Source organism: Carcharodon carcharias, chromosome 15 (genome assembly GCF_017639515.1).
Source record: "Carcharodon carcharias isolate sCarCar2 chromosome 15, sCarCar2.pri, whole genome shotgun sequence".
Lineage (NCBI taxonomy): Eukaryota > Metazoa > Chordata > Chondrichthyes > Lamniformes > Lamnidae > Carcharodon > Carcharodon carcharias.
Genome location: NC_054481.1, coordinates 45,737,104 through 45,764,840, shown reverse-complemented (window position 1 = coordinate 45,764,840; position 27,737 = coordinate 45,737,104). Strand labels below are relative to the sequence as shown.

The following is a 27,737-nucleotide window of genomic DNA, read 5'->3' as shown; positions in this document are numbered from 1 at the left end:
TTTCTTGTGTGGCTTTGTCCAGCTTGTGCTGTAGTATAGCACATAATTTAATATTTAATTTGCTTTGTAAGTGATTGAACATTTGCTGTCTGCAAGTGGACTGTCATGATTAATACATTTCATCAATCACTACACTTCAAAAGCATTCCATTGGCAGTGAAATGTTTTGGGATATCCGGAAGTAGTGAAAGGCTATTTAATTGCAAAACTTTCTTCTTTAATTGACCACTAGAGACCACTGGGCATAGATTTATTTGATGGTCGCTATTATTTTCTCTCTGTTAGCATGCAGAACAGCAATCACTTGAATATGCACCATGTGAAGATTGCACATAGAAACTAGGAGCAGGATTAGGCCATTCGCCCTTTCGAGCCTGCTCCCGCTTTCTCCCCATATCTTTTGATCCCTTTCGCCCCAAGAGCTATTTCTAACTCCTTCTTGAAAACATGCGATGTTTTGGCCTCAACTACTTTCCGTGGTAGTGAATTCCATAGACTCACCACTCTCTGGGTGAAGAAATTTCTTCTCAGCTCAGTCCTAAATGGTCTACCCCGTATCCTCAGACTGTGACTCCTGGTTCTGGACTCCCCCACCATCGGGAACACCCTTCCTGCATCTACCCTGTCTAGTCCTGTTAGAATTTTATAGGTTTCTATGAGATTCTCCCCCCCCCCCCCCCCACACAACCTCGCCATTCTTCTGAACTCCAGTGACTATAATCCTAACTGACTCAATCTCTCCTCATGTGTCAGTCCCGTCATCCCAGGAATCAGTGTGGTAAACCTTCGCTGCACTCCCTCTATAGTAAGAACATCCTTCCTTAGATAAGGAGACCAAAACTGCGTATAATATTCCAGATGTGATCTCACCAAGGCCCTGTATAATTGCAGTAAGACATCCCTATTCCTGTACTCGAATCCTCTCGCTATGAAGGCCAACATACCATTTGCCGCCTTTAACACCTGCTGCACCTGCATGCTTACGTTCAGTGACTGCTGTACGAGGACACCCAGGTTTTGTTGCACATTCCTCCCTCTCAATTTATAGCCATTCAGATAATAATCTGCCTTCCTGTTTTTGCTACCAAAGTGGATAACCTCACATTTATCCACATTATACTGCACCTGCCATGCATTTGCCTACTCACTCGGCTTGTCAAATCACACTGAAGCATCTCTGCATCCTCCTCACAGCTCACCCTCCCATATATATATATATATATATATATATATAGTGAATAGCCGGGGTCCCAGCATTGATCCCTGCGGTACCCCACTAGTCACTGCCTGCCATTCGGAAAAAGACCCGTTTATTCCTACTCTGTTTTCTATCCATCTCATTACACCACCCTCAATCCTATGCGCTTTAATTTTTAAACGCCAATCTCTTATGTGGGACTTTGTCAAAAGCCTTCTGAAAGTCCAAATAAACCACATCCACCAGCTCACCCTCATCAACTCTGTACTAGTTATATCCTCAAAAAATTCCAGTAGATTTGTCGAGCATGATTTCCCTTTCGTAAATCCATGCTGACTCTGTCCGATTCTGCCACTGTTTTCCGAGTGCTCAGCTATTAAATCTTTTATAATGGACTCTAGAATTTTTCCCACTATCGACGTCAGGCTGGCTGGCCTATAATTCCCTGTTTTCTCTCCACCTTCCTTTTTAAATAGTGGGGTTACATTAGCTACCCTCCAATCTGTAGGAACTGTTCTAGAGTGCGTAGAATCTCGGAAGATGACCACCAATGTGTCCATGACTTGCATTGTACTGCTCAGACTGATCTGTTTGTTGGCATGCTAATTTATTTTCCAACAATAAAGCTTCATCCTGTTTACTTTATCTTCACCATTCTTCAAGTAAGTGTTGAGTATTTGCAGCTGCCACAACATGTTGATCATGTAACATCTGCAGAAACCTTCTGCCAAACGTGTCGGAGAATTGGAAGTAGCATTGTACTATAAGTTTGTAAATGCTGCAGTGGTTCTCCAACTGATAGAACCATCAAGTGCGGTTATCATAAAATGTGATTAATGTAGAATTGCCACAACCATTTAATGTTACACACCTACCCTCTGATGCACTTGGATAGATTTAGCAATGGAGACTGCTGTGAAATCTCTTATACACAGGAGGCATCATCCATGTAGCAATGCCTTGTGTAACGAGGGCACTGGCTGTTAAGTTTCTATGGCAGCCCCTTACGCAACTGATTGTTCAGTCCATGTAATGATATTCTGTGTTGGTGATTGCACTGGAGTGCACTGAACTTAAGAAATTATACATTCACTGATATAGTAAAATGAATTCAAATCTTCATGCTATGACAGTTACTTGAACGTTCATAATTTATGCTATAAATTGCTTCTGTATGAATATAAATCTTTATGACAAGTACCACACTGAAGGAAATGTTTTGCACCTAGCAATTTTTTTATGTCCAGTGGTTGCCATGGTGTTGTTTTTCCTGTAGGGATGTAGGTTTCAAAGCATATAGTTTTGTTCCTGCCCCATTTCAATCATTGCAGGATGTCCAGCCTACCACCACCAGTTTCCCACACCCCCAGTGTTGTTGACAGAGGGTAGACAGGGAATTGCCACTATTGCTTTAGAGCTGGCTGCTGAGTTTCCAGAGTGGCTATTATTTAATCACCTATTTTCCTATATGCCTTGAGGGTGCTTCTTTATGATGACATGTTAGAAATTAGTGACTCAACTCGAGGCATGCTAGCAGTACAAACCAAATTATTGGCTTTATTCTGTACATGCACTCTCCTTTTTCCTGTCCTAATATGTAAAACTGACTATTAAAAGCCCCAGAATTGCAGGAAACTGCCAAGCACTTTTTTTATCAGCAGCATTGTCTGATCACTTAACATTTTAAAGCATTGGTTTCTGTGGAACTGTCTCACTTTTCAAAGCCATGGTATTGGATTGTAAATTAAAATCTTCAGTAACTTCAGATACAACGCCAAGAAAAGACTACACTAATAAATGCTGTTTGCTGGAACAATGCAGTCATCTACATTTTTGTGTGAAAAATGCATTGATATTTTCATAAAGCCTGCTTATATTATTTTTGCTTGTCAGTAGTGCTTCAAAGATTTAAACTTGGCTGCAGATTAATGTTGTACTTGGAACAAGTAATGTGTGTGTTGCAGCCGCAGTCATTCTTGTGGTTAGCTGGTGCTTGTTTTCTCTTTATTCATTCTGCAAGTTTAAATGTTCTGCCCAACCCACAGATTTAACCGCCTACAATTAGGCAGTGCCGGATTAAAGCAGTAATGCTGTCATTCTGTAGCCTTTTGAGTCTCTGCATGCCCAAATCAATTGCACATTTACCACCTTCAGGCTTTTATATTGCCTGTTCTTCCCTAATGCTGTTTTATATTTCTGCAAAATTATAAATGTCAGTGCATCAATGTACACTATGTTTCAGGATGTTGAATATATTTCCTGGTGACAAACCAAGAACTGATTTTTTGAGCCTTTGTAGAGTTGATTAGGGCTTTTATTTTGACACTCTACATTCTCTTGAGCTGTAACCTCTTTGCTACTGAAGTAACACTATGTATTTCTAACTCGTTGATTTTTATATGTGTGTACCTATGACATGACCTTTTTGTTTGGGTTTCTGTCTTGAGTGCAACCCCTGCAGTTTGACCTGAAAAAATGCGGTCAATTTTGCCTATGTCAAGTTATACCCAGGTATCCCCCCAACATTTATTAGAATACACCCAAACTTAAAATAAGTATAGATTGTGTTTTAGAATATAACTTTTAGTTTTAAGAATTAGAGTTTAACTGTAGATAAATAGGGACATCTGGTTGAGAAACTGCTAAAGACAACTGTAATGTAAATGCTGGTCAGACAAGCCTAGGTTTAATTAACTTGTTTTTATCTTAAAGTTAGAGTTGAATGTCCAAGTTCTTTTCACTATATCTAAGCTTGTAAAGGAGTCAGGAGGTCTGGAGAAAGGGTCGTTAAACATCATTAGCAATATAAGTTATTCATGTGGATTACAGAATCAAAGACTTGAGTTGAAGGTAAAATAATTAATTTAAATTTCTGTTTGAAGACATCGCAAAGTATACCACATCATCATAGAGTTGGACTGTGAGGGTAGAAGGTTCGTTTGTTTAATTTGTCTGGGTGTTTCTCTCAGACGCAGTTGCAACTTTGAGACTGCATCTCACCAGATTGAGTCAGTTAGGCCTGCACGTTAAGCATAGAAAATACTAACTTTATTGTTTACTACGTGGAGTGTGGGTGGTGCTCTACCTCAGTTTGGATTTCATGAGGTAAAACCTACTGGAAGATTTGCTCTAGCTTGCAACTAATGGAAAAAAATCTACGGTGGTTCTTATGGAGCCTTGAGACAGAAAGCAGTCAGCAGAGATGGCTTGGAAAGCTGTAGGAACGCAGTTGGGCATCTGCTGGCAATCTGAACAAGAAGCTGCAGCATCCACAGTCATGAGGTCTGTAAAGAAAAGGTGGGGAGTCGCATAACCTAAAGCTAATGGAAGAACTCCCATAGAATCTTACCTTGGAGGATAGCTGGAACATTGAGGAAAATTAAAGTGAATTCCTGAGGACTGTGGTGTACCTTTGGGTTGGTCCCTAGAGAAGTGAATGCACCTTCAAGATTGTTCTGACATATAAGGGAATTCTTGTTGGTGATCTATGTAGTTGTAAATTATAGCGTTCAGTTAATAGTGCTTACTTTGTTTAATTCTTTTTGATGCACAATAAAGCTTGTTTAAAAACATGGAATCTTGTGGCCTAATTCTCTTGGTTAATTGCTGGGTGTTCGGATTTCTCTAAATGTTAACAGTCCCTAACAGGGTTCTAACAATTGACATGAATAAGGAAATGGCAAACCTGCACTGATATATTATTTTTTGAGTCATAAAATTTTTAAGTTTCCACTCATTCAGCCATCATACTTGCATATCAGGTACAACATGCTTATGTGCCGCTGTTCGATTTTTAATGTAACTTATACCAATTCAATAAAAACCTATTCAAAGAAACGGAAAATGTAGAGTGTAGAGTAGGTCTCAGTGAGGATAACTTTTTTTCTAAAAGTTCAAAACATTGCAATTAAAAAGATTTAAAGATTGTGTTTCCTGCAGCACCTGAAAATCTGGTCACAGTGTTGCTAGACCACTGGACAAGTTCCGTTGGAGGATTCCCACGTTTGAGACTTGGGTATGGCCAGTTCTGTGGGATGCAGTAAGTTAAATCGTGGGGTTGATGGGTGGATGTAAAAGATCAGAGAACCTTGGGCCTATTTCAATTACATGTGTATCTCCCAAGTCCAAAATTCTGCGATCTTTTAAGCCACGTAATTGGTTTGCTCCAGAGTTATGGGTGTGTCTGGGAACAAATGTGCGGGAAGTTCCAAGCACGTGTTTATTTGCTGGTATTCCCTCGTAGGCAATGGTAGGCACTTCAACCTGCCTATGATGCTGTTTTATTCAAAGGCTATTCTAGCACTGCTCCCCCTAGACAGTAGACAGCTGGAAAGTGTAAACAAATGCAGCACAAGAACATAGAAGATAAGAACTAGGAGCTGGAGTAGACAATTCAGCCCCTCGAGCCTGCCCTGCCATTCATTATGATCATGGCTGATCTCGTTTTGGTCTCAACTCCAATTTCCTGCCCTCTCCCCATAACCTATCAACCCGTTACCAATCAAAAATCTGTCTATCTCCTCCTCAAATTTATTCAACGTCCCAGCATCCACTGCACTCTGAGGTAGTGAATTCCACAGATTCACGACTCTTTGAGAAAAGTAATTGCTCCTCATCTCTGATTTAAATCTATCACCCCTTAGCCTAAAACTATGGCGCCTCGGTATAGAATGCCCCACAAGGGGAAACATCCGCTCCACATCTATTTTGTCTATCCCCTTTAGCATCTTATATACCTCAATTAGATCTCCTGTCATCCTTCTAGACTCTAGCAAGTATAGGCCTAAACTGCTCAATCTCTCCTCATAAGACAAGCCCCGCATCTCTGGAATCAATATACAGTGTGTAATATACAGAGTTTTCAAAAAAGCTTAGACTGACACTCCGGTGCAACACTGAGGGTATATGATTCCGGTCAGAGTTGCTGACTATAGGATGAGGCTTGAAACTGGGGCCCTGTTTACTGTCTCGGTTGGACGTAAAAGATCCCATGGCAAAAGTGGAAGAGCACACAACTGTTTCCCCTTTTCCCTCTTCCTCTGCCCTCTCTAACTAGGCTCCTGATAGTAGTTTGGCTGGATATTCGCTAAAAGTGCAGAGAGAATAGAAAGAAAGACTTGTATTTATTTGTGCCTTTCACAGCCTTAGGATATCCCAAATCACTACAGCCAATTAAGTACTTCTTGATAAAAGCAAAATACTGCGGATGCTGGAAATCTAGAACAAAAACAAAAATACCTGGAAAAACTCAGCAGGTCTGACAGCATCTGCAGAGAGGGACACAGTTGACATTTCGAGTCTGTATGACCCTTCATCAGAACTAAGACATATAGAAATGAGATGAAATATAAGTTAGTACAAGGGCGTGGGACAGGAGAGCTCGATAGGGGGCCAGTGTTAGGTGGCCAAGAAGAGACTGCCAAAGATGTCATAGACAAATGGACAAAGGGGTGTTGACAGTGGTGATATTATCTAAAAGATGTGCTAATGGGGACATTAAGGGAAGCAAGCTAGTGGCAGATGGCCCTAGTGGGGTGGTGGGGTGGGGAGAAGGGATCGAAATAGGCTAAAAGGTGGAGATGAAACAATAGATCGAAATAAATTTAAAAATAGGGAAGAGAAAAAATAGTTGGAAAAATAAATAAAATTATTGGAAAAAGGGGGATCAGAAAGGGTGTGGAGATGGAGGAGAGAGTTCATGATCTGAAATTGTTGAACTCAATATTAGATCCGGAAGGCTGTAGAGTGCCTAGTTGGAAAATGAGGTGTAAGTATTTCTTGATGCGTGGTTACCCGTGTACTGGGGGAAATGCGACAGTCAGTTTGCACACAGCAAGCTCCCACAAACAGCAATCTAATAAACTGCTTGTGATGTTGATTGAGGGATAAATATAGGACCCCAGGATGAACTCTCCTGTTGTTCTGCAAAATAGTGCTATTAAGTCCACCTGAGAGAGCAGACAAAACCTCGGTTTAAAGCCTTATTCAAAAGACCACATCTCTGAGCAGCGCTGCGCACCTTCAGTACTGCACTTGAGTGTCAGTCTGGTTCTTTTTTTAACTCAAGTCTCTGTATGTTGTACATTGCATATATTTAGCCTTTCCAGCTGTCTGCCCTCTGGGGAGTAATGCTGGGATATCTCTAGAATAAAACAGCATTATAGACAGCTTGAAATGTCAAGCATGGCCTATGAGGGACTATCAACAAGCCTGTTTAGGTGAGTATAGTAATTCAAAGTGGACCAAGGACAAGACCATGTAATATGTCGATCTTGTAAATGCATCACTGTTGGATTTGCAGGAGTTCATCATCATGTTTCAAAGGGTTGTGGTTTCAAAAACAGAAGTTAGTCAATGTAATCTTTTTCTATAAAAATGTATACGGGGTACTCTTAATTACAGTGTAATTGCAGCAGTCAAAATCTAGGAATGGGATCTGTTGCATGGATATGTGTAATAACAGTTATGGGATTAGTTGCGTGGCAACACCAAACATTCCATAATGACATCAGATAGCAACAACAAACTTACATAAATATATTGTAACATCAGGTCTCGCCACAAACTGAGCAGCTTATTGCATATATTTCATGTTCTCTGTGTGTGGCATTCTGTGAATGAAGTACAGCAGCCAGAGTGTAATGTAGAAAGGCTAGATATAGTGCCTATTTTTAAACTAGCCATAAGGGAGATACTTATGTATATCAACAGTTGCTGCTTACATTGACCATAGAGTCATCGAGGTCTACAGTGCAGAAAATGGCCCATCAAGCCTGCGCCGATCAAACAAGTACCGAACTATTCTAATCCCATTTTCCAGCACTAGGCCCATAGCCTTGTATGCCATGGCATTGCAAGTGTACATCCAAATGCTGCTTAAATGTTATGAGGGTTTCCGCCTCTACCACCCTTTCAGGCAGAGAGTTCCAGATTCCCATCACCCTCTGAGTGAAAAATTCTTCCTCACATCCCCTCTAAACCTCCTGCCCCTTATATTAAATCTATGCCCCCTAGTTATTGATCCCTTCACCAAGGGGAAAAGTTCCTTCCTGTCTACCCTATTTATGCCCCTCATAATTTTATACACCTCAATCATGTCCCCTCCTCAATCTCTGCTCCAAGGAAAATAACCCCAGTCTATTCAATCTTTCCTCATAACTAAAATTCTCCAGCCTAGGCAACATCCTGGTAAATATCCACTGCCCTCTCTCTAGTGCAATCACATCCTTCCTATAATGCGGATTCCAGAACTGCACGCAATACTCTAGCTGTGGCCTAACCAGTGTTTTATACAGTTCCAGCATAGCCTCCCTGCTCTTATATTCTATGCCTCAGCTAATAAAGGCAAGTATCTCATATGCCTTCTTAACCACCTTACCTACCTGTCCTGCTGCCTTAAGGGACCGGTGGACATGCACACCAAGGTCCCTCTGATCTTCAGTACTTCCCAGGGTCCTACCATTCATTGTGTATTCCCGTGCCTTGTTTGTCCTGCCCAAGTGCATCATCTCACACTTATCTGGATTAAATTCCATTTGCCACTGATGAGCCCATCTGACCAGCCCGTCTATATCCTTCTGTAATCTAAGGCTATCCTCGTCACTATTTACTACCCCACCAATTTTCTTGTCATCTGCGAACTTACTGATCAACCCTCCTACATTCAAGCCTAAATCATCTACCTGAAGTGCTGCATAAGAAGCTACCAGGGGTCATTTTGGGTTGTAGTTTTCGGCATTAGTGTCTGTTGCCAAGCCTCTGTAGTCAGTGGTGGTCATGGTGGTGTATGCTAGTCCATAGGAGGTGTCGTTATTTTCCTTGGTCATCAGCTAGTGACTCCCTAGTGCAATAATCAATGTCTACGACCATCATGTCATGCTTACAAGTATCCTTGAAAGGGAGCTTTGGGTGTCCGACTGGTCATTGGCTCCAACTACCTCACCATACAGAAAGTCCTTGGGTATGCAACCGTCTTCCATCCTGTGGACATGCCTGGAAAAACAAAGCTGTTTGATGAGTGCCAACAAACTTAGGAGCTCTGCCTTTGAGAGGACTGCTGCATTCATGATTTTGACATACCAGAGTATTCTCATAATGTGCCACAGACGGTGAAGGTGGAATTTGTTGAGCATCTTGAGAGAAGCAAGAACTCCAAAGACGTGCAACATTGTGTTAAGTGAGCTGTTATCCTCTTTGATCAATGAACGCTCAAACATGATGTGTAGTTGTCTGTACTGCATTGCACCTCATCTGGGTTCAGCAGACTATTCATTGAGCAACATTTGTCTTGAAAAAGCAAGGGAATTGGACAATAAATCTGCTTGGTCTGCCTTTCGTGTTACCGCTCTGGTGCTGAAAGCTAATGACATGCTATGCAGGTTTCATTTAAAATTTTTAAAAGAATGGTCAGGAGTATTTAGTGGAAGTGAAGCCTTAACTTAAGAAAAGCATAAATTAGCTATCACACTCCTAAAACTTTGAGTAGAGCTGTTTAAATGTCTAGCCATTATAGAGCTACCATAGACTGGAAGGACTCACTCACCTCCAGACTCCCCAACGTCTGTCCATCTACAAGGCACAGTTATGAGTGTGTTGGAATACTCTCCACTTGCCTAGATGAGTGCAGCTCCAACAACACTCAAGAAGTTCAACACCATCCAGGACAAAGCAGCCCTGCTTGATTGGCACCCCAACCACAAACATTCGTTCCCTCCATCACCGATGAACAGTGGCAGCTGTGTGTACCATCGGCAAGATGCACTGCAGGAACTCACCAAGGCTCCTTCTTCAGCACCTTCCAAACCCATGACCTCTACCACCTCGAAGGACAAGAGTAGTGGATGCATGGAAACATCACCTGCAAGTTCCCCTCTAAGCCACACATCATCCTGATTTGGAACTATAGTGTCATTTCTTCACTGTCATTGGGTCAAAATCCTGGAACTCCCTCTCTAACAGCACTGTGGGTGTCTCTACATCACATGAAATGCAGCTGTTCAACAAGGCAGCTCACCGCCACCTTCTCAAGAGCTCTTGGAGATGGGCAATAAATGATGCTCACACCCCATGAAAGAATTTTTAAAAATTCAAGAAATGTGATCATGTTTCTCTTAGTGTATTTAAATCCTACTTTTATGGAGTTGTGCAGTCCCCAGTCTTTTTGAATAATATCGTGAGTAAAGTTGTAGATTTGCTTTAGAATGTGGCTGTGTTTCTTTTTGAAGACACCACATCAACTTCTGACCTTGCAGCAGTTTCACCACCAGGAGGAAGATGGAGTGACTATTCCAGTCCAGGTTCTTGCCATCCACACTCCTGCCCCTGCTGCACTTTAACTGCTTTTCAACAGTTGGGACTTTCAATTTGGACATACAGCTCACCAATGCTAATATAAAAAGGGAAAAATATGTAAAACCTGGTACTCTGAAATAAAAACAGAAAATGCTTTAAAGAGAAAAGGCAAGTTTAATGCTTTCAGGTGCATGCCCTTCAGAACTGAATTCTAGTCAGTGAACAAGCCACTTTTGTAGGATAAGAAAATGGGAGGGGAGGAAGATAGGAAATCATGACTGATCAAAACCATGGTTTGTATAACGTCAAACTGCTTAATAGAGAAACTGGAACCTGGTGGATATATTAAAAATCTGAGAATGAAAGGACTGGAGAGCAATTAAAGAAAGTACAAATTACTAAGATGGTAGGAAGCATGGAAAAAAAATTAAGTTTGAATTGAAAACCGCTAGTGCTGAAAACCTACATGAAGCTTGCCAGTCCTAAAAAGAGAAAAACAGAGTAGTCTAGGTACATAGTCACTCCCATCCACCAGCCTGCAAGAGCTGTGTTTGATAGAGTTTACATTTTGAGATATCAGCTGCCTTCCTGCTCCCCAGTCAACCGCATACCCACTCTGCCTCCTTAGTGTGCCCTACTGAAAGAAAATTGGGAGGGGGGTAGTGGTGAAGGGAGAAATGGTTGAGGTCTACAGTTGCTAAAGTTTAATGTCCACACCAGGGGGTTGCTGAGGGAAAGTTGAGCTTGCCTGAGATTTGTGTTGAGGAAGAGTGGAGGAGGCAAAGATGAGTCAGAATGGGAATCGGAGGGGCATAGAGATGAGCTGCAGGAAGATCAGGATCACTATTGCAGGCAGAATGGAATATTCAGCAATGTTGTCATCTAATTTCCTTTTGGTCTTGCTAGTTATACAATGTGATGAACAGCAATTCCAGTAATTTAATGCTGCCAGGATCCTAAAATAAACACAACCTACTTGAAAAAATGGGTTTTGTTTTATTTTGGATGACCGGACATTCTACATTTATAAAGGAGATGAATCATCAATATTAACTTATTGGAGGAATGTGCGAGGTTCCTTGCCTGTGGCATTATAGTAGTGCTTTCTAATTCAGGTGGAAGTTCACCCTGAACACTTACCTAGAAGTAAATACTGTAAAGTGGAGATATTAATTTCTTTCCTGTTTTTGGACCTTTTGTTTACTCAGTGTGGTTCTATTAGTAAGTATTGAGGTTTCTTAATTAACAATATCTGTATGAGTACTATTGTAAGCACTGTTCTACAATCATACTTGCATTCCTATTAGCATTTCCTTACCAAATATAAGCATATTACCAATGTCTGAGGTTTTCCAAACTCATTATTTCTAACCAAGTGTAAACAGTTTTTGTTTTGGCCTGAAAAGAAAATAATTTAAGTTACCACAGTGTATGGTCCTGTAGCACAGCTTTATGCACAAACATCCCAGATCAACACTATGCTTGGCATAAGCCAGTGTACAGTATTTTGTAATATAGCACCACAAAGTTCTAAGAATGTGATTTGTTTTCTTCCTGCCCTATGTTGATTCTTGCATTCATGCCTTCCTCTTTTCGATATGGTAGTCCACCTGGTGCGCACACTGCCGATGTTTTCATGACTCCCTTTTGACCAGGATTGGCCCTGTTTGAGAACTGGCAAAAAGGGACCTTCATTGTTGGGTTTCTTTCCTTTTCTTGAGCTGATAGTTGAACTGGTCTAAATTTTCCTGGAGAAGAAAAGATGAGGGTATTATTTTAAGAACCCCTGGCCTTGTATTGTTGCAGTTACCATTTATTCGAGCAAAGCTGTCTGAAGAGTTATCTACCTATTTTGTTGCACAGTGGTGAAACAAATTTTGCTTCCTCCTTCTATCTCTTTAAAGTGGCGAGTAGCTTTGTCTATGTATTAAGTATTTGGTTCTAGGAATTGATGAGTATCCTACTTATCTGAAACCCCCTCTCTTCCAGAGTAAAGATGCATTTTTTGGACCTCCATTCTGCCTTGAAGCCCTGACAGTGTGTCTAAAGTCAATAACTAAATCTGAAAGGGGATCAGATGCACAATCTTATTTTGAGATTATTACTGATACCAAAGTGCATGTGTGTGCATCAGGCATAATAAGGATGCACTAAAAAATGTATATTATGTCTCCTGAAATTGAAGATTTTATAAAATGCGGTCAAACAGGGTATTTGCAAACAGGGTATTGATGCCTGTCGTATTTCACTATGAATGTAAAGTGGATTAAACTAGAATTTTAAAAAAGGATCCTGATAACCATATTCTAGGTACCTAGTATGGTGCATATTTAGACAGCCTGGAATTCGCCTACTGTCCTTAAGTCTGTTTGGAAGATGGGGAGTGGCAGGGTTCTGACCCACCATTTATCTTGCTGATGGCTGTATCATTTGTTGTGCCACATTGTGTCTGCTAATTCTCAAACTAAACCATCTTACCAGAAAAGTTATACTAGAGCTGAATAATCAGTAACATATCTCTCCTGATTAGAACCAGGTGATGGAAGAGATCCAAGGTACTTGATACTGCAAATGAGGGAGGTGAGGCACAGTAACAAACTGTAATGTCTATGTGACGCTCTGTATTTATGTTGGGCAGTCACCCTGTAATGAGCTCCAGATGAAACCATTGTGGTTAAGCTCCTTTCTGCTAATGAGAGTCAAGTGACACAATAACTTGGTAATTATAAAGCGAGAAAAAGAAACTCTTATACTTTTAAAATAATTTGACATCCCATAGTTGGATTTGTATGTTGTGCTTGGTAAGCATTTCTGTATAATGGGGTGGCATGTCAATATTTGCATCAGGAAAGCTTTATACTCCATGTCATCTGGCTATTTATGTCGCTTTGCGATTCTTGTAGATATTTGACATTTTGCTATTCTTCCTTTTTACTACAATACTTGTGGCTATCTATATTAAGTCATGGTAAGTCAACAAATATGAACATTTCGTTTCTTGGATTTGTTTAGTGAAATACTTATAAACCTTGTATAATCTCACTTCCTGCTTGCTCAATATACTCTTTTTTTTTCAGTGATCTAAGCCAAAATAATTTATGGGTTCTATTCAACAATTTGTGGCAGGGAATTTCACCATCTCTGTAAATGAATATTTCTAACTGCGTTTTTAATTCCTTTTGTGATCATAAATTTGTGACTCCTTTATAATCTCACTGACCAGTGCAAACAATATGTCTCTATTTCACATAATTCTTCAAATATTGACGTCTGTCAAGTCATGCCTCAACCTTCTGTGCATTTTAATTTCTCTAGCTTGTCTGCATAAGGGTAACTGCTTGTCCCAGTGCTTCCCAGATTTTTTGTTGGTGTGGCCCCATTTTAATGCCTCAGACTTTGACCCCAGAGTGAAGATTGTTGGGGGGGTGGAGGTTACAAGAACCATTGAGCAGGGGATGGGGATAGTGAGTGTCTTCAGTTGTTGAGTGGGGGACGAGGGAGAGAGGCTTGTGACAAGATGTTTACTGATGAGGAATTTCCTGATTACCTTCCTAAATTTACATTTTGTACATTTAAGCCTTGGTCCCTTCATTTACTCATTAATTATAAGGCAAAACTATTTTCAAGATTTATCTATTCCTCACCATTTATTACCTTTTCTATCTTTATGGGCTAAATTTTATGGGGTGGTTGGTGTGTGTGTGTATTGCTTGTCCCCATCCCTTGCTGTCACAAAAGTGGGTCTCAATCTGACCAATTTTATATTTAGAAAAATCCATCCCATAGTAATATGCTGGGGGCAACCTAACCAAAGAGAGAGTGGGACTTCCACCTCTCAGTTGGAAGAAGACCTTGAGACCTCATTGGCTGGCAGCTCCAGCAGTGCCAGAACTTAGCAGTGGATGCTGCAGGGACTGCAAGCAGGCTCCGGGAAGTAGAGCAATGGATCCCAGGCTTTTAGGGTGGGAAGGGATCAGGCATCCTAGGGAGGGGCTGAGGGGTTGGGGGGCAATGGGTTTTGGAGGCCAGGGAGGGAGGCACGAATGTGGCTAGGGTATCATCTTAATGAGGGGGTGCCCCTGATGTGTACAGGGTACCCTTCTTCACCCTTCATCCCACCTTTCTATACTATCCTTTAACCAGTTCGGTTAAAAGAAAACGACCTACCCGCTCCCACCAGCTGACCTGTGCCAACCATATTATAGCAATAACGTAATATTTGAGTCAATTAGTTGCCGATTTCAGTGCCCACCCAGGGATGGGCAGGAAGGTGGTGGGCTAGGCATCTGTTGTCTGAAAATTCACCTGGCAGGGGTGGGTTGGTGTGTTTAAAATCCAGCCCTGTATTTCTTCTCAGATGCGAAGACGCATGTTTCTGCAGCCTTTCCTCTTAACGCTAGGATCAATCTTGTTGTTGCATGGAGAGGAGTTAGCATAGACTTGATGGGGCTGAATGGCCTCCTATGCTGTAAATAACTCTGCTATCTTAATGTTTGAATATCTCACTTGTGTTTCAGTGATGAGGAGTGGACTCAGTTGTGGAAAATTTTCCATACCAGTATTAGTACATGCAGTATCTACTGGTTCAGAATCTACTATGTTTTTAAAAACCCACCACCCTTGATTTCTGCATCAGCCTTTTTATATGCTCTCAATGAGAGCACTATTGAATGATAGATGGTATGATATGGTGCCTTGATTCCCGGTTAAGCAATGCCTCCAATTTAAAATTCTTACCTATGTTTTTAAATCTCTCCATGGCCACTCCCCACCCTATCACTGTAATCACTTACAGCCTCTTGAGATCTCTGCATTTCACCAATTTTGGTCTCTTGAGCGTTCCCAATTTTAATTGCTCCACCATTGGTTCCATGCCTTCAGCTGCCAAAGCTCTGAACTCTGAAATTCCCTCTCTAAATCTCTCTGTCCCTCTACCACTGTCTCCTTTTGTGACATTCCTTGAAACTTTCCTTTTTGAGCAAGCTTTTGGTTATCTGTCCTGATACCTTTCTGTGGCTCAGTGCCAAATTTAGTTTGATAATGCTCCTATAAAGCACCTTGAAACATCTTACGAGGTTAAAAGCGCTATGCAAGTTGTTATTGTTCTGTCTGTTTGAAATTGTGAGAGGATATCTCTCCCTTTTACAGAAGCCCTTTAGAATTGTGAAAGAATACCGATTTGATTTGTTTTGAGTTGGATTGAGATTCAGGGTCTGCAAGTGAACAACTGGGTGCTAAAGTAATACACAGCTCTGTTCCCTGAAACATTATTTTCAGAATTCTTGAACTCTTGCTCCCAGAAGGAAGGTTGACTTCTGTATTGTTTATAATTGGGGAAGCAGCTGGAATTGGCAGGCTGTATTATTTATCCAGTTTTGTAATGCGTTATCAGGAAAGAACAATCATGTGACTGGCAATGTTTTGAAAGCTGGAAGGTAGCTGTGTTTGAGTCGTTTTAAAGTTGTTGGGTATCTTTTTGTCAACGGCCCACTTAGTGGTCAACTTGATAAATGTAATCAACTAACAAGTGAACTCTTAGCCCTACTGTTATTTTAGTTGTGCAATCAGGAAATCGATTGTCATAGAGTCAGAGGACTTTTAAACCTATCGAGCAATTGTTTGTCAATGATTGTCAGGTTCTCGTAGGAATGTGTGTCTATAAATGGAGGGTTCAAAGAATTGTGTACCATACTTAGTCATAATGATGGTACAAAGAATTTGGGGTTACTCCAGTTTTGCTCCGCCAACCAGTTGTTTGCAAAACAAAGCTATTGCGTGATTTGTTTATAATGCTTGTTGAGGCGAAGGATGTCCCGAGCTTTGGGCACTTAATATTTCGAGAGCTCCAATGGGGAGGCAGTGGCATAGTGGTAATGTCACTGGACTGGTAATCCAGAGACCCAGAGTAATGGGTTCAAATCCCGCCATGGCACATGGTGGAATTTGAATCCAATAAAAATCTGGAACTAATGAAACCATTGTCGATTATTGTAAAAACCCATCTCACTTACTAATGTCCTTTTAGGGAAGGAGATCTGCTGTCCTTACCTGGTCTGGTGTGTCATGTGACTCCAGACCCAGAGCAATGCCCTCTGAACAAGGTCAATTAAGGATGGGAAATAAATGCTGGCCTTGCCAGCGACACCCACATCCCACGAATGGATTAAAAAAAAATGAAATTAATGCTGCTCAATTCTACTGTTGCTATCTGGTGCTTTAACTGCAACTTTAAAAAGCCATTTTCCAAGGTCATTTTCTACTGCACCATAGTACTTTCAGCAGTGTTGGTGCAATGTTCTGGGCATTTTTGCATGTAGACAAAATAACCTTGCTGTTGCTCTTCAGTTCTTTCCTGATATGCTTGATGACTCGCTTCTGAGCACTACTTGTTCTATGACTTGCAAACTACATCAAGTCTCATCCTTTAGATGAGAGAAAATATTTACATTCACATTTGAGTTAATTGTATTGAAATCTCTTTTATGCTCATGAATTTCCATCATTGTTGGTTCTCCCTTCATGTCCTGAAGATCAATGACATTCTGTAGCTGTAATTTCCAACAGGTACTGGTAATGTTATTGTTTTTTTTGGTACCGCTCCCAAGTTGGCATTGTGCTTGTCAGCAGCACTCCAGCTGTATCTCACCTGAAATCAACACTTTGGGATACTACCAGTGGGAGCAGGAACCTTGGCTGACTTTTGTTTCTGTTCCTGCACAGTGTGACTGAGCTGCTCATTGGATACCTTCACTGAGCCGTCAAAGGTGCACGTCCTTACCAAAGCTATAGGCACAAACGCTGCTTAACTACCTTTTAAAAAATCAAACAAGTCACCCAGAATTGTGATTTTTTTTTTTTTACGGAGCATTCTGCAGCACCTGAAATTATAAGAAACACTGAAAGCTGTGGCTCAGTTTGTAGAGGTTGTGTGTTAAGGTCCCACTCCAGAGGCTTCAGTACAAGGTCTAGGCTGACACTTCAGTGTAGTAACAAAGAAATGCTGCACTGTTGAAGGTGCCGTCTTTAGGATGAAATGTTAAATCAAGGCCCTTGTTACTCTCATGGGTGGATGTAAAAGATTCCATGACACTATTTCAAAGAAGAGCAGGGCAGTTCTCCCTGGAGTCCTGTCCCATATTTATTCCTCAACCAACAGATTGTCATGATTACATTGCTGTTCATAGGGAGCTTTCTCATTACAACAGTTCCAAATTGCTTTGTGATCCCCTGAGGTTTTGAAAGGTGCTGTATGGCAATAAGTCATCTTTGCTTTCTTTACTTCACTGAAATTATCTGTCGCATTCCTGGCTGTTCTCCCACATTCTGCCCTTCGCAAACTTCAGGTCATCTAAAACTCTGCTGCCTATGTCCTAACTCGTACCAAATCCTACTCACTTATCATGCCTATGGCTCGCTGACCAATTGTGTGTAACAATTAGGACTCAGAGAGCAGTCCATTAGACCACACCCACCAACAAAAAAAATAATTTATAGGGGCCTCTCTGCTGTCAAAAATCAGCATACGTTGCCTCTGAGCTTGTGACCCCAAAATCTCATTTCGCAAACCCAGGAGGGTCCACATTTTGGGGAGCCCTACCTCGCTGTATACAGTTGAAAGATTTTATTTCCAGCTATGCATATTACGTATCAGGTAGCTCCAGTCCAACAACAAAACTCTCAGCCTGTTTGGAAACACAAGGCAGGCCCCAATTAATATCACCACCTTGAATAGAATTAACCTCCAATTGATAGCAATTAACCTTGAATGGATTAATTTTCCTTTAACATGTGTAATTCTGGACAGCTTCCTTATATTTTAACAGTTTGCTTCGAATATTTTTAACATTTACATTAACATTTACAAGATGCACAATTAAGATTTTTCACCTAAAACAGCCATCAAATAAACAGCAGTGCTAAAAGTATATACTGGAAGTATTAAAAACATTTTAAAAACTCTACAACAACCTTGTATTGAAACCCATAGAATCAAATGTACTTATAGTATGTTGAAAAGTAAATATTTTTTACAGTCATTACATAGAAACCTGTTTGCATTCAGTAGATAGAACCAATGGATAAAGTAGCGTATCTCAATTTGAATAGAATGTGTTTGGCATTGACAGTAATGAGTTGCTTAATGTGAAATGAATCCTTGAGGCTTATTGTCCTTTCTATTTATCTATCCAAAAACCACTTCTGTTTTGTTTCATTTATCAGTCACAAAGGTTAAAATGCCACTTTTCCTTTCGTAATTTACCACCGTTTTTCCTGTCAATTTTCTACCTTTCTTTCTCCCCTTGCCCACCTCTTGACTCCCACTTTAGAAAGCGCAGTTTTCTTGTAGCGTTGTTCCGTGACCATTAGGCATTCTGCAGTAGGTTACCCAATTTGCCACTCTAGTCTGATCTTAGGTTGTGAAAATCATCTGACTGTTTCCATCTTAAAGACACCAAAGCCAAACTGACTTCTGCCCTCACATGATGTGTACACAGATTTCTGGGGCGTTACTAGATGGTATTCAGGAGTGGGACTGTGGCTAACTTCTGTTGTTACCCATTCGTTGCCTTAATTCTCATCTGGACTTGACCATATCAATGCTCTCCCGGTCCACCTTCCATAAGCTTCAGTTCATCCAAAACTCTGCTGCCTGTATCCTTCCCTCATGTATCACTCCAGTCTTGTTGACCTACATTGATTTCCAGCCCTTCAACACTTCAAATTTAAACTGCTTGATGACCTCACCCGCTCCATATCTCTATAACCTTCTTCAACCCTACAATTCTCCAAAAACAGTGTTCTTTAACTCTCGATTCTTGTATATTGCTCAATCCTATTTCACCACCTTTGCTGGACATCCCTTCAGCAGTCTAGATCCTAACCTCATTGCTTCGTTTCTCCAGCTCTCTCTCCTCCAGTAACAACTTTCTTAACACCTGCAGACATGACGGGCTGAATGGCCACCTCCTGTGTTGTTACAATTCTGTAAGCCACATTTTTAACTAATCTTTTAGTTACCCAACTAACATCTCTTCCTTTTGGCTTGGTACCAATTGTTGTTTGATTACCTTTTCATGAAGCACCTTGGGACATTTTTCTGTGTTAAAGATATTATGCAGGTTGCTGTTACCTCTGCCGTAATAAGATGAGCTAATTCAGCAGGATAGGGATGGGGTGGGGGTTTGGTATGTTAAACGTTGGGATCTCATAACTCAACTAAAGTTGAGTGGGGAGCACACTTTCTTTAAAAATAAATTCCTGATTAAGTTTTTACTTTCTTGTTTCCTTTACACCTGACACTATTCTGTGGCTGAGTAAGTGTGCTTAATTATAGCAAGTCATATGCTGGGACATTGTAGTGCAAGTTCATGCTCTGTTCTGTAGCAAGGTTATTTGTATGTTAGTGTGCTGTAGTGTTGGGTACTCTCCAATGCTGCCATGCGTTATGGTGAGAAAATCACAGAACCACAGATTGCCATGTTGACACTATGGAACACCAGTAATTGTTTTGATTGTAACAGCTTATTTCCTTGACGATTATCATGTAACTATGAGCACAATTTGCTTCCTTGAAAATTATAACATGACCAAAAGGTTCTGTTTGTATAAGAGTTCATTATAAAAACAAAAATATTTGTTTAAAGGAAACCTAGGGGTGGGTGGGTGTGTGCACGTGTGGTAGGGAAAAAAGCATGGCTGTGTAACCTTGCTTATTCTTGTATCTGTCAGAAAACTACATTTTAAGGAACAAAAATGTATAATGTGTGCATATTGGATAATTGCAATGAACGAGCTCCGCTAGAATTATGTGCACACTTTGTGGGTTCGCTTTTTTTGCTTTCAACTGCCTGGATCCAGTAACTAATAGTTTTTTTTTAAAATCTATCTTTATTGCATTAATTCTGCAATTTATGTTGCATAAAATACCGATGTAGGCAGGATTTTACCTGAAGTGTTTTCAGTTTTTTTTAAAATAGTGCACATTACTGTTTATGATATTACAGTGTCATGGTTTATGTGAAGGTTATTGCCATCTTCATCTGATCAGATGTGATGTAGCATAAAGGAGCTGCATTTGTCTCTAATTACTGTTCTTTGAGACTGCTCTTTACAGTGAGAGGGGCCCGCCAAAAGTGGGAAGAATTTAGAGTTTGGATCTACTATGTTTTGAGACCCCTTCAACTTGGCTTTTCTCCCTTCAATGTGAAACACTGGGAGTCATTTTTCTGTTTGAGGCACACTCCCTATAAAGTCTGCACAGAGCCAATGGCCTTGAATGCTGAATACTGCTCCTACAGTGTGCACAGGGCAATTTGCCATGAGGGGCACTGTACAGTGCTTCAGATGTGAATCCAGAATGGTTTTGTTGCCTCCCTGGTGCCAGCATCAAGGATGTCACTGAGCAGCTGCAGAACACTCTGGTGGAAGAGGATGGACAGCCAGCGGTTGTGGTCCATATTGGTACCAATGACATAAGTAGAAAGAGGGATGAGGGCTGCAGGCAGATTTTTGGGGAGCGAGGAAAAAACTAGCAAGCAGGACCTTGAAGGTAGTAATCTACAGGTTATTCCCGATGTTGAGTACTAGTGAGTATAGAAATAGAGGATAAAGCAGATGAATGTGTGGCTGGAGGCGCAGGAGGGAGGTCTTTAGATTCCTGGGATATTGGAACTATTTTTGGAGGAGATGGGACCTGTATAGGTCAGATGGGCTGCACCTAAATGGAGCCGAAAGCAGTGTCCTTGCTGGGCAGTTTGCTAGTGCTATTTGGGAGGGTTTAAGCTAACTTGACGGGGATGGGAACCAGGAGATAGGATTAGAGAGGAAAAAGAGAGTTCACAAAGAATTAAGAGATGCAGATAGTGTTAGAGAAAGAAATAATTAGGTAGGGTCTGAGCATGAGGGAATGCACTAAGGTCTAAACTAGGTTTACTGTGCATGTATGTGAAAACAGTGTAATAATTTAATTAGGTTGATGAGCTGCAGGCGCAGATAGGCATGTGGGAATGTGATGCAGTGGATTAACTATTCAAAGTGCCTGGCTGTACACTCAAATGCATGAAGGAAAGATCATAGAACTGGTCAGAATAGCAGCTTTACAGAAATTCTGGATATGACGGTTGGTGGTGTACACAGTTTGGGTACTTCATAAAGGTCACAAAAATATATAAGTATGTATGGGTGGGGAAGCCATTTGGCCCATCTAGCTCAGCCTTACATAGAATCCTACGTTGAAGGTCACAGCATCTAAGTGTATCTTGAATAATTCCAGGAATGTTGTGGTTTTATCAGGTTGGGAGCAGAAGCTGAAGGGACAGAGGGGGCAATTTTAGCCTAACCTACACATGGGGAAACTTGCTGGATCAGGTGCAGTTTACCTGCATTTTGTTCTTGCACTTCAGTGGAGAATAATATTGGGAGTTTTGTAAAAACAGCCTGCCTTCCAATCCCAGGGGTCTCTAGCCTAGCAGATTTGTTTTAATTTTCTCCCTTGCCCCATGGTGCCTGCCGTTCCAGGCTTACTTGATTTTCTTTCTCATCCCATTCCTTTGGTAGACTTTGAGATTCACTGATTTTTTTTTTAGACATAACCTGCTTGCTATTGGCATGGCTATATTTGTAAAAGATTTCTAGTTTGTTATTTATATTTCATTTTATCAATTCTCCAATAATGGCTAGCAATTTTGTGGAAATTGTTCCAGTGCAGGAACCTACTAGTGCAAAGTGCAAACCAGCAACTATGCATACTGTACTACTTGCTCTTAAGCTCCGTTTACATTGTTTTAATGATGTGCTCATGTTCCTAGCCCTCAGGTTTCAAGCAGTTGGTGACATTCCCAAAGTAAGCTTGCTGAATTTGCTGAAATCATGAAAACCTGATTTCAAAAAATATACACAACTCTTCTACCCTGCTTTAATGATTCTAGCAATGTTTACTTCATGAAGATTGCAGTACATGTGAAAGCCTCATGTTGGAAACTAGTAGGACTATCAGATCACTAAATCCAACAACCAAAATGTACAAGATTACTTAATTTGTCCACTTGTATTCACATCCAAAAGCACGGAGAAAAACCACCTCAAGATGATGTTCTGCCTCTCTGTCTCTCCCCCTACCCCCACACCCGGACTCCTGGCTCCTGGTTCCCTCCAACCCCACTGAATACAGGCTGCTCCAAAGTACAATAGCTGAGCTGTTCAGTAAAATTACAACTTTATGGACCAACTTCACTGATAAACTGTGACCATAAATTCTTAGCTAGCATTCTTGCACTTAGGCTTGGAAACATGAAACACCAGCTGGCTCATGAGGGCCAGACAGGATTTGTCTGTGGGCGGCAATTGCAGTAATGTAAGCCATTTTTGAGGATTTTAATTTAATAAAACAAATGAAATTTCATCTGTTGATCCTTTCATTAAATGCTGAGAAAGCATTTGTTAAAATGGGCTTCTTTTCATAGCTCTTGATTATTATTTTGGGTTTGTACAAGGAATGGTTGGCTACAAGTCTCCATCTGCGATTTCCCGTTCTTGGTTGGGGTGTCTGGGAAAGCAGGAAGCACAGATTTATTACTTACTCTGCTAGAGGTGCAGAGAACAAAAGGAGTCATTTTGAATGAGATTAGTAACCAAATGCCCCAGGCTATGCTCTCAAAATTTCTAGTAGCCAGTTCCAGGCTTGTGTTGACAGAAATAAAAGCAAAAAAATGCTGGGAAAGCTCAGCAGGTTGGACAGCTTCTGTGGAGGGAGAAACAAAATTTGATGTTTTAAGTGGATGAGCTTTTGTCAAAATTAGAACAAGTTTTAAGCAAGTACAGAAAAGAGGAGGAGCGGAAAGAACAAAAGGGGAGGTCTGTGATGTTATGGAAGACGGAAGGGATTAAATGACAAAAGTGATGAAGGTGCAAGGCAAAATGAAGGTGCAAGGCAAAAGGAAATGGTAATGGGTCAAGCAAAGAAACAATCTAAATGAGGTGTAAATGGGAAAATCAGAATCATTATCAACAACTGTCTCCTGAAAATACAGGAGCAAAGATTATGATCAGAAATTGTTGAACTCTGAGTCTGGAAAGCAGCGAGGTACCTAATTGAAAGATGAAGTGCTGTTCCTCAGACTTATATTTAGTATTGAGCTTCAAGGAACAGTTTAAGAGACCAAGGATAGCATGGGAGAGAGGTGGGACTTTTTCCAGTTCTGATGAAAGGTCATTGCCTGAAACGTTAATCCCTTTCTCTATCCAAAACAAAAATAAAAATACCTGGAAAAACTCAGCAGATCTGACAGCATCTGCGGAGAGGAACATAGTTAACTTTTCGAGTCCGTATGACTCTTCAACAGAACTAAGGAAAAATAGAAGAGAGGTGAAATATAAGCTGGTTTGGTCGGGGATGGGGGACAAGTAGAGCTGGATAGACGGCCAGTGATAGGTGGAGATAACCAAAAGATGTCATAGACGTAAGGACAAAGAGGTGCTGAAGGTGGTGATATTATCTAAGGAATGTGCTAATAGATGGCAATAAGGGTAGAAAGCAGGACGAGCAAGGTGCCATTTGAACACATTACCCTGCTCTCATGCCCACATGTCTGTCCTTGGCCTGCTGCAATGTTCCAGTGAAGCTCAACGCAAACTGGAGGAACAGCACCTCATCTTCCGACTGGGCACTTTACAGTCTTCCAGACCGAATATTGAGTTCAACAACTTTAGATCATGAACTCTCTCCTCCATCCCCATCCCCTTTCCGATCCCCCTTTTTCCAATAATTCATATATATTTTCCTTTCCCCGCTATTTCCATTATTTTTAAATGTATTTCCATCCATTGTTTTATCTCTACCTTTTTAGCCTATTTCGATCCCTTCCTCCCACCCACCCCCACTAGGGTATCTGTACCTTGCTCGTCCTGCTTTCTACCCTTAATGTCATCTAATAGCACATTTCTTAGCTAATATCATCACCGTCAACACCTCTTTGTTCTTCTGTCTATGACTTCTTTTGTCAATCTCCATCTATCACTGGCCCTCTATCCAGCTCTACCTGTCCCGTCCCCCCATAAACCAGCTTATATTTCACCTCTTCTCTATTTTTCCTTAGTTCTGTTGAAGAGTCATACGGACTCGAAACGTTAACTGTATTCCTCTCCGCAGATGCTGTCAGACCTGCTGAGTTTTTCCAGTTATTTTTGTTTTTGTCATACGTTGACATGTCTGAGAAGAACTGCTATTGTTCCAAGGATCTGCTAATAGAATTTATAAAGTCAGAAGGTGGTGATTCAGCCTAGTATGCCTGTGCTCACGCTAGGCCTTCATCTGGAGCAGTTGACTTAATTCTATTTTCTTGTGTATTTCCAGTATTTCATATTCATTTCAAATAATTATTCAATTTGTTTTTTAAATGGTGTTGGTCCCTGGCTAAATGGTACTTATGGTAAAGTATTCCACCTTTGTAAAAAAAAGTTTTACTAGCTTCATCCTCCTCCTCCTCATGATACACTGAAATCTAACAACTGATTCACTAAGAAGTGGAAACTATCTTTCACTATTTACAGTCAAAACCATTTAATATCTTGAAAGCCTCCAGTAGAAAAAGCCCCAATTTTTCAAGCCTTTCTTCATGGCAACAACCTCATTTTCCTGGTATGATTCCAAAGAATATTTGCTGTATACTTTGTGGTTCTGATGTATTTCCTATAATAGGTACCCTACAATTTTCCAACCGTGGCCTAACCAATGTGTTTTACCAATTCACATTTACTTCCTTTTTATACTTTGTGCCTCAATTTATAACACCCAATATCCCATTTTACATTGACCTTTTCTATTTGCAGTCTAATCATTTAAAAGATTTGAATATCTGTACTCTTAAGAAGTGTATAATTTAGGATAACTTCCTTTGGGTATATTACTGCAAAAGTGCACTTCACTACATTGAGTTGTTTCTGCCAGCTATCTGCTTACTCTGTTAACTTGTCTGTTTTCTTACAGCTTTCTGCATTCTCTTAGTTTGCCGAAGGCCTTACTTGATATTGATGTTTGCTGCTGATACCGTTATCTTTGGTAGTTTTGTCTCTTGGGTTCAAGCTTTATTCCAGAACTTAAGCATATACTTAAGCTTATACTTAATTAATGCCATTATCAGAAATGCTGTATTCAGATGAGATGCTTCTTTTTGTGGCCATCTCCCAATCAGTACCATGCATCTTAACTTTGGTGGCCAGCCTCCTATACAGCATTAAATACTCACTGGAAATCCATACATATTCATTGCATTCTCTTTATCCATACATTCTGATTTTTTTCTCAAAAAATAGCCAAGCACGATCTGTCATTTACAAACCTATTCGGACACTTCCTGATTAGCTCATGACTCTCTCAAGTGTTCAATAATTTCATACCTTATTATGGATTGTAGGAGTTTATCTACAACGTACATGAAACAAATTGGCTATAATTTCCTGGCTTATTCTCCTCCTCCCCCCATTTGCTTCCACCCCCACCCTTTTTTTAAAAAAATGTTTGCCACCCATTGGCATAACTCCCATTTCCAAAAGCTTTTGGTTCAAGCCTCTATCTTTTCCTTAATTACTTCAATATTTTCAGATGCCTTATACTTGAGCATGTATTTCCTTTGAAAACTCATCTCTACTAGTGGGCATTTCACATTTTTCAAAAGAACATAAGAAATAGCAGGACTAGGCCATTCAGCCCTTCAAACCTGCTCCGCCAATCAGTAAGCCCATCGCTGATCTACTGCAACACCTCCTTTCCGCACTATCCTCATATTCCATGATTCCCTTTGTATCCAGAAATCTATTGATCTTAATCTTGAATATATTCTGAACATCTGCAGGTCTCTGGGTACAGAATTCCAAAGATTCACCAGCCTTTTGAGTGAAGAAATGTTTCCTCATCTCAGTCTAAAATGGTTCATATGACCCTTAGTTCTAGACTCACAGTCATGGGAAATATTTTTCCAACATCTGCCCTTAAGAATGTTATGAGTTTTAGTGAGATCATGTTTCATTTGTCTATATTCTAAGGAATATAGGTCTATTCTACTCAATTTCTCCACGTAGGACAATTCCCTCTCCCTAGGAATCTATCTAGTGAACTTTTGTTGCTATTTCAAGTGACCAGCAGTTACAGTCCTCTTCTTAACCTTAATCCATTTTTATCACTTCCTTTCTATAACCCTGATTTCTTCTGTTACCACATGGTTGTTTAAAGCTCATTTTTACTTTGGCCTCTTGATCTAAGGCATCTCTGCTTCTGATATGTCCCTTTCATTCCTAGTTAAAATATACTTATCTTGTATCTTCTCCAGCATTCTTCCACTGCTGGTCTGCTGTTTGTTCAATTTTCCCAGCCAGTTATTCTAGGTTGGGTCCTCTTTATCCCAGCAAAATTTAATTCTAGATAAATTGGATTATCAGCATTTCTTTTTAACCAAGAAGGGGTTGGAATGTAATATTATTGCTGTTTAGAAAGTCTGGTAGTCAATTTGTGTCTCTCTGTGTAACAGGATGTTACCAAATTGTGTGTTTCCTTATATAAACTCCACTTGTTTTCCCCCCCCTAAAAGCTTTATAAACCTTGTCCCTTTTTAAAAAGTTCCTATTCTGTACCATCAGATTGCTTGTTTCTTTTGAGTTCCTTATAAATACTTATAAGGAACATTACTTTATGCTTTTTATTGCCATGCTGCTGCCAACAGCTGCTCTGACTTCAGTGGAAGCGTTGTAGAGTAAAAGAGGTGACACTGCTGTGTTCGGAGGTGCCCAGAGACCTGGCTTTCAGGTTGGCAAAGGTGTTTCTCACTTGCTGACTTGACCTATATGGACTTTACCTCCGTCTGGTAACCAGAAAATGAGGCTGACTGCCTGGATCGTACATGAAAGCTCGATTACAGAATGCTGTATCCCCTGCCTTTTATTCCTCCACTACCAGCTGTTTCATTTTACCCCTACTCCTTCCAACCTCACCACCATATATGAGGAGCTCATGGACATTGTTCATCACTAAGATTGTTCAGTTATTTCTGCTACTGCCTGGATTACTTTCTGAAATAGCTGCATGCTTGGGGGCCAATAACCAGTAAATGAATGTTCTAAATATTGGCAATTCAATGCCGATGATTAGCTGCGCTAATTTGCACAGAACCTGGTTGGCATCGCAACACAATCAATTATTCCTGTTGTATTTTAAATTCCATGGCATGGAAGCCTTGCACTGAGCATTTGCTGTTCACAA

At 40.6% G+C, this 27,737-nt stretch overlaps 1 protein-coding gene across 1 annotated transcript in view; it reads left to right on the top strand.

The window, feature by feature from the left end:
* Window positions 1–27,737, top strand: part of foxk1 (forkhead box K1) — a 107,889-nt gene that overhangs the window by 20,454 nt on the left and 59,698 nt on the right. The window lies entirely within an intron of this gene.